General features: G+C 38.5%; 1 non-coding gene across 1 annotated transcript; it reads left to right on the top strand.

The window, feature by feature from the left end:
- Positions 1-7,909: 7,909 nt before the first annotated feature.
- LOC121988058 lies at positions 7,910-8,015 on the top strand. Its single transcript, XR_006113820.1, has one exon. It is a non-coding gene; the product is annotated as a small nucleolar RNA R71 (small nucleolar RNA).
- The last annotated feature ends 2,005 nt before the right edge of the window (positions 8,016-10,020 follow it).

The following is a 10,020-nucleotide window of genomic DNA, read 5'->3' as shown; positions in this document are numbered from 1 at the left end:
ATATATTTTGGTACACATTTTGGTAGAGATGGATAGGATCAGGATATTTCTATCCTTAGTGTCATGGATCATCTCGTATGATTGCATGTTGTACGATTGTTGGTTCCATTATTGTTGATCATATCACCATTTACATGGATTTGCACACACAACCACTCATGGGTTAGTGGTTTTTATCAGGCAGTGTGTGTTGCAGCAGGTTGCTCTGTCAAGGGATCCGCTGGTCCACTCATGGGTAGTGTGACGCAACTTGGTAGCAGGATAGGGATCCCTCCTCTGGACTGGCTCAGGGAGATGAGAGTATTGAGCTCCCCCACTTATGATTTGAGGTAAGGAGGATAGGTGTACTCTGACAGCATCTCGTCCACTCGGTCACTCAAGGGCAGTGATGGCAGAGTGCACGGTTGTCACAACCCTACCCACTCGGTCTCACCATCGTGTGTGAGATGGCTGACTGACGGTAGGGGTGACTAGGACATGTCATTGGCATCGTACGCATTGATGCATTTATTGCTTGTGTTTGCTGCACTTATATGCTGCATATTTGGTGGATGCATATGTTTGACATGCATACAGGATTTATGATACTCTCAGTCTAACGACCTTGTTATCCTTATACCAGGTCCTGGTTAGTACAGATACTCCTATTTTTTACAGTTTGACATTTTTCATATGATATGTATATCCAGGAGACTGTACGCATATTTATTATTAGTTGTTATTTTTTACTATGCATGTCAGTAGTTACCCGCTGAGGAGTTGACTCACCTTGTTGATATTACTATTTCAGGTTGAGGTTGTCTGGAGATCTCCAGTCGCTAGTCCCCCCTGCAGATTGCAAGGATGTTGTTTGGTCTTTTGGTTTTTTTATTATACTATCTAGCCTATGTTTTAGACTTGTTCTGGTTTTACTCGATGGATATTGTATGGTTTTTTCCTTTATTTGTCGATGGGGTTTTATTTGGATATGTTCTGCTACATGCCGGCCTGGACGATAGAAGAGGTTAGTTGATTGTATTTGTGTCATTGTGATTTAAGTTTTATGGGTGTAGTTGAGTAGGTTATAAGATTTGAGTTTTATGGGTGTAGTTGAGTAGAATATTTGAGATGATTTTCTTATCGTTGCTTTAGTTTTGTTTGTTTATTATTATACTTCATTGTTGTCGCTTTTATTTTATTGTATGTTTCCGACCGTGTTGGTCATGTATGGATATGTTGTAGAAAGTTTCATATTATCACCCATACAGGGGAGATGCTGCCAAAATTTCTTCTGGTAGGGACTACCTGGGGCGTGACAATTTCATTTTGGATTTGCACGGATTTCGGTTGATTTTCTTATACTGGATTCCGAGGTTATATATGGGGACTAGACAGCGACGGAACATCTCCTGATGACAAATAGGTAAAAAGGTAATTTATTATTTTTATTACTTGTAGTTATATCTGAGTTATATCTTAATAGATATGAGGAGATCTACATGTGCATCTACGATGAGACGAGGTGTTGGACGACCACTGTTACTCTCCGCAAGTGTACGGAAATGTCGCAAGTAATATAAAAGATTATCATATCCACAGGGACTGGAATAAGCACTAGAAATGTCTCAATGCGAATTAGCTAAACAATTATCCAATCGTTTCAAAAGCAAAGTAAAGGTAAACAAATCTAATATTAAAGATCAACACACAAGAGTTTAGTGTTTTGGGTTATGATAAAGGGAGATTCTAGGAGTTTCGGTTTCTTTGTAAGATTTCTTGAATGTAAATGGTTCACCAATTCTTATTCCTCAATTGCCAAACATGTAGAAAGTTGTCGGTTCCCTCTTGCAATAGACAACCGGCTAAGGACTGAGAAATGTATCTAAATAGGATTAATGAGACATGAACCTACGTTGTCCTTACACAGAAGCGCACCTATTACTATGCCTTCCTCGGATATCAACATAGAAGCCCACAACTTATTAATCTATAAAGATACAAGAAGCTAATCATAGAATCCATCCTACTCTCTTGAATATTCCTATTTCCTCTTCAAGATTATCTCTCAAACGTCCTTACACGGGCTTGCACCTGTCACGTGGATCCCTCGGATGATCGAGTGAGAGTTTATCCTTACCAAGTCCATAAGAAATCCAAACAATCAATCAAGAATGAGAATTAAGCACAAACCACCATCAATCATTCAAGATCTAATTGATACAAGCAAGATAATGTCATTGAAACAAGAAAATGGCAAATCCATAAGAGATTACATCAATCCATCATACAAATACTCCCTTAATCCTAGAATACAAGATCTACTCCATGAATCGAGGAAGAAAATCCGAAGAAATAGAGATTACAAGCATTCCTTGAATCCCCAATCCAAGAAAACAAGAAGAGGGGGAAAGAGAAAACTTATCTACGAAGAAGCCTTGTCTTCGGATCCAATCCTCGCTCCGGAGTCGAAATCGTCGAGATCTCCCTTAGAATCGCCCAGAAATCCTCCCAAGAATGGGAGGAAACCACCAAATCTTGCTTTCTCCCAAAGGGGGAGAGATCCCCTTTCAATTCATGAAGAAGGGTTTAAATAGAGGAGGGAATCAGGCGCCACACGGCCCCGTGACACGGCCGTGTGAGATTCACACGGCCATGTCCAGTTCCCTCTCTGCCAATGCTACACGGCCATGTGGTGCAGGTCTCTGGAAGTCTCACACGGCCGTGTAGATCCACACGGCCATGTAAGGCTTCTGCTCTGGTTGGCTTCAAATCTTGACACGGCCGTGCGAGGTTCACACGGCCATGTCATCTTCCTCTTCTGTTGGTGCCAAACTCCACACGGCCCGAGCTCCATACCAGTGCAGGGCCGTGTGAGGTACACGGCCCGGTGCTTTCTCCCTTCGTTTCCTCCAATGCATGCCCAAAGATGTAGATTCTTCACCAAATCGACTCCTGTGTACAGAAAATGCACAAAAAGCAGATCTCCGAACCAAAAGAGTAAATATGCTAAAAGGAAAGCTGGAAGTATAAAAATGCATAGATCAAGCATGCTCAAAGTATGTAAATGTGCGTAAAAAACATGCATAAAAGAGTATATAATCTACGCACATCACACCCCCAGACTTAAACCTTTGCTTGTCCTCAAGCAAAATGCTGCAGTCTAAATTCATATGTTCTACAACACATTCATAAAACCCAGTGCATTTTCCTAACTCTATCAAAAAGTTTCATTAACAAGCTTGATCATGGAAACAAGTAAAGTATGGTTCAAGCATAAGAATCTTGTGCGCATTGTAAAAGTAACTCTACACCCTTCACGTTTCAATCCATGTCCTAGTCAAGTTGTCATCAAATTTGAATTCCTAATGTTTCCAGTGAAAGACAAGTAACCAGTGATAGGCACTTACTTACCATTCACTTGGTTCATATTTCTCAACTAACCCAAGGTCTCAAAGGTGTGCTCAATCTCAAGAGAAACTAAATAGTCATTTCCCCAGTAACCTAACTCGGTCTCAAAGGGGTGACTTGCTAGATTCCACTCATGACAATTGTTTTTTTATATCCCTTATTGTTCTTTTTTTTTTTTTTTTTTTATAAGTGTTTGCATTGTGCAAAACTTATTCACAAATGTACTTTTAGCACACATGTTGGGATATTTTGATTTTTCCAAATGAGCTTTAATGATTTGAGCCTCATCCAGTAACCAAAATGAAAGTTGAGAGATCACCATGGAAACCAAGTACTAAGCAAACAAGATGAATCATGACTATTTCAATGACATCAACTATTCAAGCATCAAGCACAAGTGTAGTGAAGATAAAATCCTTAAGGTTGAACCAAAACTAAAACTCATCACCATAAGATTCTTAGCTTATTAATGCTTCCCAAGATAGAAAAAAGAACTACACAAAGTTTACTAGTAGCATCATGCGAACATCATGAATCGAGACAATAATCGTGCTAACATTTCACTTGAATCCAAGAAAGCATATAAGTGAAGATTTGATGTTCTCAAAATTTTTTTTTCCATGATTATTTCAAAAACAAGCAAAATAAATCAACAAGCAATGAAAATAAGAACCAATATGAAAAACTAATCAAAAACTAAAAACTAAAAACCAAACTAAACAATACATGACACCCCCCCAAGCTTAAACTTTTCATCGTCCCGATGAAATCAGTATGGTGGAGGAGGTGGAGGTGGACGAGGGAAAGGAGGTCTACGACGTGGTTGGCCAATAGGAAAACTAGGAAAACCTGGAATCTCACCCAAAGATCTATGATACTCATATAAAGCATCAACTTGTTGGCTAGTAAGCGTCATACTCTGCATAAAATCTCTCATCCTAGCCTGATCAGTATCATAATCCTGCACAAACTCAGCCACTTGACCTTGAAAATTCCTCGTAAACTGAAAATGATTTTGTACCTCCCTAAACTGATCATCAGATAAAGAGAAGCGCCCCTCCAACATTTTTCGTTGGGAATCTTGCTTCTCATGAAGTGATTCTAGAGACGTACGAAAATCTGAAAAATCAAACCTAGAAGATCCCGTGCCATATGCAAAAGAATGCCTAGCAGGCTCCATAAAACTAGAAGGCTGCGTATGTCCAGATGACGAGGGTTCATTATGTGGCTCAGTGTCTCCAGGTATAGAAGGGTTATCCTCAAAATCTAACTCAGAAATTACCCAATTAGCCCGGTTACGAATAGTAGTTTGTTCAGGAAAAGGAAGGGGTAAAGGAGAACCACTCCTCCTAAGAAACGTGAAACCATTCTCATCCTGAACGAACATTTTCATAGCAAGACATGTATCAATGTCAATCATGTCATTACCATGAATTATTTCCAACCCATCAACATCAAGATTTAAATTACAAGCTATTCGGGTAATCAAACCACCAAAAACAATTGATCCCGATGATGCCCTAGCTGATCTCAATAAGGTTTGAACAAAATGAAAACCAGAGTCAAATTCAACCTTATAAAGCATAGCCCATAAAGTATAAAGCTCTATCTTCTTAACCACCCCATCACTCTCTCCCCTACCAAAAATAGTTTTACTCATGACTCTATGTAGATACCTAAAGATGGGGTTTTGCATATGGGAGGCCTTAGCTCTTGAAGGCTCATAAGGTTGATCTAACCCAGTTATTGCATTCCAAAAATGATTCCAATTAAACCTTGGATCAAACCTACGAGGGCTACCGGTGGTTATTCCAAAACAAGAATTAAAGTCACTAAATGCCCATAGAAATTCTTGATTCATTAATCTAAAAGAGATTTTTCCAAAATAATCATCTTCATTAGTAAAATGGACATCCAATGAACTTAAAAATTCCAAAACAAGACGAGGATATATAGGCAAATGTGTACATAATATCACTCCAATCCAAAAACCCAATCATCAAATCTACATCTTCCCTAATTCCAAGCATATCAAGAACAGTTGGGTCCATATATCTAGTACACACTATCTTTCTATTGACAAGAATTGCAAATCTAGTTACTTGATCATCATTTCTGAACACAATATTGAATTCATTGTCATTACCTTCGTTGCGTGAAGTCCTTTTGCCTTTGCCCTTCACTGGTTGTTTTCCTTTATCTCTTGATGGCTCCTTCTCTTTGTCTCCACTAGATCCACCACCTCCTTTGCGTAATCTCTTCAAAATATTGGACATCTTGATGAGTTTAGATAGGGGAAGAATTATTTAGAGTTGTGGAACTTCAAAGAACAAAACATCAAAGAACAAAAGATCTTAGGTTAAGAGAACAAAAGTCCAAGTCTTAGAGAGGAGGAGAATCGGATCTAAAAGATCTTGAGAGATTAGAGAGGAGTTTTTAAGAAATTGGGAGAGAAAGATATGTTTTGGAGAGTTGGGGGTGTGCGGAACACGGCCAAGATCTGGCCGTGTGAGGTAGGAGGTAGACTTTAATAGTTCTCCTACACGGGCCGTGTAGATCTACACGGCCTCCCCCTCTTCCTTCTCTGGATTCCTCGCACGGCCATGTCTGGGACACGGCCTCTCCATTTTTCCTCTCGGGATTCTTTGCACGGCCGTGTCTATGACACGGCCTATACCTTTTTCTCCTCGGGAGATCCCACACGGCCGTGTCTGGATGACACGGCCCAAACACTTCCATTCTCTGCAACCTTTGCTTGGCCGTGTATAGCACACGGCCTGACTCTATTTTGCACCTAACCTGAAAACAAAATCAAAAGAATGCATCAAACTAAAAGAAATTACAATACAAATCAAAACTAACTAAAAAAAAACCCTTGGGTTGCCTCCCAAGAAGCGCTTGTTTAAGGTCATTAGCTCGACCACCTCATTAGATTCATCTAAATCTTGCTCTTGGAGGGGTAAGATATTTTAGAACCCTCCTACCAAGGGCTCTTATTATGGAGGGAGCTTTCATCAAAGGAGCTACAAAGTAAAGTATAACTCTCTCCATCTTCGTCTTCTTGGAAATTTTTTCAGGTGGTCGAAGACGGTTCAGATTGAGCTTCCAATTATTGGCCCATGTGAAATCTGCACATCCAAAAGAAAAACAAATCTCCCACAAGCATGTTATATAGTATAGAGCTAGAACCATATCAAGATAAGATGAATAAGTAATAAAAACTGAATCACATCCAACAAAGTCAATTATAGGTACCTCCATAAAGTTTTCCAAAAGATCACAAGAAATACTAACCTTACTTTGTTGAGAAATACCTGAAATTTCTAAACATGTAGATGTGACTTCCTCTGAATCAAATGATGGTTCTGGCTCTAGCTTAGGTGGTGATGATATCAATGATGGTGATTCTCGAGACTCTACTAGCTCTGTATAAGTCCCTACACATTGTTCCACAACATGATCAATTCTTAAAACCTCTAAGGGTTGTCTTGACAAAGGTGGTGATCCTTGAGATGCTGCTTCCACAACACAGCTCCCTACACATTCTTCCATATCATCATCATCAACACATACATCAAAAAATAAACCAACATCTATGTCCTCAATAGGAGAATCAATAACAAGAGGATCAATAACTACACTTGCAGTTTTAAGTTGATCTACCACATCACATTCATCATCTGAAAATTCGATGTCACTATAACACCTTATAAAATTTTGAGATAGATCTGAAAATTTATTTACCACTACATTATCAATAAAATCCTCATCTGAAAAATCTTCATCTTCATATATATTCAAAAATCTACACTCAACCATATTAGTGTCACAGGATTTGCCGAAGTCTTTATTTTCATTGACCCCCACTAACCTTTGCGGAAAAGGAACCCTTAGTGAAGGTCCTGGGAAAGACTGAACTCCCTTTTTCCCAAATTCCCTTTGAGCTTTTGGAGGAGGTCCAACTTGCTTATCTAATGTTGGTGTGATTAATCGTTGAGGGAAAGGTACTTCTGGCCTTTGGGAACTTCCCAGAGAAATGGAACTGAGTTCTTGTGATCTTCTATTATTCTTCTCCTCAACTCTAAACATGTCGTTCTTCAGAATTTCTTCATGATTTTTTTCACTTCTCAACCCAACATCATCACACTTTTCATTGGATCTTGACTGTGTAGGAGGGGGATCTTCTTTAAACCATTTTGAAACAATACTATCAAGCTTTGCCCCCAAATGTTTGAACTCCTCACTCCGTGACTTGTGAATTTCAATATTTTTAGGTGGTTGAATTTCATTTTGTTTGACAGGCTCTCTTACATTTATAACTTGCACTTTTTGAATATCTGAGGGAAATTCCATCCAACTTTTGTTCGACCATTCATGGAGGTTCAATGTCACTTGATCAATTAACGAATAAGCTTCATCTACACTTTTGTCCATAAAAGAACCTCCAGCTGATGAATCCAATAAAGTCTTGTCTGAGAAAGAAATTCCCCCATAGAATATGTGCAAAATCAACTATTTTTCAAAACCATGATGAGGGCACTGTCTTTGAAGACTCTTGAATCTATCTCATGCTTCAAATAATGATTCTCCATATGCCTGAGAAAAATTTGTTATGCAATTCCTCATATACACCGTTCTACTTGGAGGGAAAAAATGATTCAGAAATTGCTTCTCCAATTGTTCCCAACTTGTGATGCTTTGAGGACAGAGAGAATATAGCCAAGTCCTTGCTTTATCCTTGATACTGAAAGGAAATGCCATCAATCGAACTGCATTTGCTGATACTCCTTCACATTTCACCAAATCACAAATCTCTAAAAATGTTTCAAGATGCAGATAAGGACTTTCTGATACTTCTCCTCCAAATTTGTGACCTTGTATCATAAAAATTATCTCTGGGTCTAGTTGGAAACTTTCTACTTCAATTTGAGGTTGCACAATGGGAGATAAAAATCTTGCAGAAAAGGGTGTAGAAAAATTTCTCATGGTCCTGCTTGACATGTTAGTGCTCATGGATATTCAAGAAGAAAAAGAAAATTATCAAGAATCAAAAACAAGAAATAAAATGCAATATGAAAAGCAAGAAAGCAAATGCAGAATTTAAATTGCAAGAAAGAAAGTGCATAATGAAAACAAGAAAGAAAAGATAAAAGAAAAAAGAAAAATGTCTAGAATAATTCATATGCTAAAAATTGCAAGATATGTTTACAAAAGAAAAGAAGAAAGAAACAAGATCAAAAGAGAAAACAGAGAAAAGTTAGATTAGAGTACTAGAAATCAAGAATGCAAAGTTAGAATTAGAATTAGAATTCCAACAAAAAGAGTTGTCGAGAATGTTATTCAAGAAAGGAAAAACTTACGAAAACAGAATTTTAACAATTAGTTATAACTATGCAAATCAAAAGAAAAAAAAAGAAAAATTATGTTTAGTCTAACCCAATTGATAATTCCTAATGTTATAGCGCAGTCCCCGGCAACGGCGCCAAAAACATGTTACTCTCCGCAAGTGTACGGAAATGTCGCAAGTAATATAAAAGTTTATCGTATCCACAGGGACTGGAATAAGCACTAGAAATGTCTCAATGCGAATTAGCTAAACAACTATCCAATCGTTTCAAAAGCAAAGTAAAGGTAAACAAATCTAATATTAAAGATCAACACACAAGAGTTTAGTGTTTTGGGTTATGATAAAGGGAGATTCTAGGAGTTTCAGTTTCTTTGTAAGATTTCTTGAATGTAAATGGTTCACCAATTCTTATTCCTCAATTGCCAAACATGTAGAAAGTTGTCGGTTCCCTCTTGCAATAGACAACCGGCTAAGGACTGAGAAATGTATCTAAATAGGATTAATGAGACATGAACCTACGTTGTCCTTACACAGAAGCGCACCTATTACTATGCCTTCCTCGGATATCAACATAGAAGCCCACAACTTATTAATCTATAAAGATACAAGAAGCTAATCATAGAATCCATCCTACTCTCTTGAATATTCCTATTTCCTCTTCAAGATTATCTCTCAAACGTCCTTACACGGGCTTGCACCTGTCACGTGGATCCCTCGGATGATCGAGTGAGAGTTTATCCTTACCAAGTCCATAAGAAATCCAAACAATCAATCAAGAATGAGAATTAAGCACAAACCACCATCAATCATTCAAGATCTAATTGATACAAGCAAGATAATGTCATTGAAACAAGAAAATGGCAAATCCATAAGAGATTACATCAATCCATCATACAAATACTCCCTTAATCCTAGAATACAAGATCTACTCCATGAATCGAGGAAGAAAATCCGAAGAAATAGAGATTACAAGCATTCCTTGAATCCCCAATCCAAGAAAACAAGAAGAGGGGAAAGAGAAAACTTATCTACGAAGAAGCCTTGTCTTCGGATCCAATCCTCGCTCCGGAGTCGAAATCGTCGAGATCTCCCTTAGAATCGCCCAGAAATCCTCCCAAGAATGGGAGGAAACCACCAAATCTTGCTTTCTCCCAAAGGGGGAGAGATCCCCTTTCAATTCATGAAGAAGGGTTTAAATAGAGGAGGGAATCGGGCGCCACACGGCCGTGTGAGATTCACACGGCCATGTCCAGTTCCCTCTCTGCCAAAGCTGCACGGCCGTGTGA

This window comes from Zingiber officinale, chromosome 5B (assembly GCF_018446385.1).
Source record: "Zingiber officinale cultivar Zhangliang chromosome 5B, Zo_v1.1, whole genome shotgun sequence".
NCBI classification, from domain to species: domain Eukaryota; kingdom Viridiplantae; phylum Streptophyta; class Magnoliopsida; order Zingiberales; family Zingiberaceae; genus Zingiber; species Zingiber officinale.
Note: the sequence above shows the minus strand (reverse complement) of the source record. Positions and strands in the feature narration are given on the sequence as shown.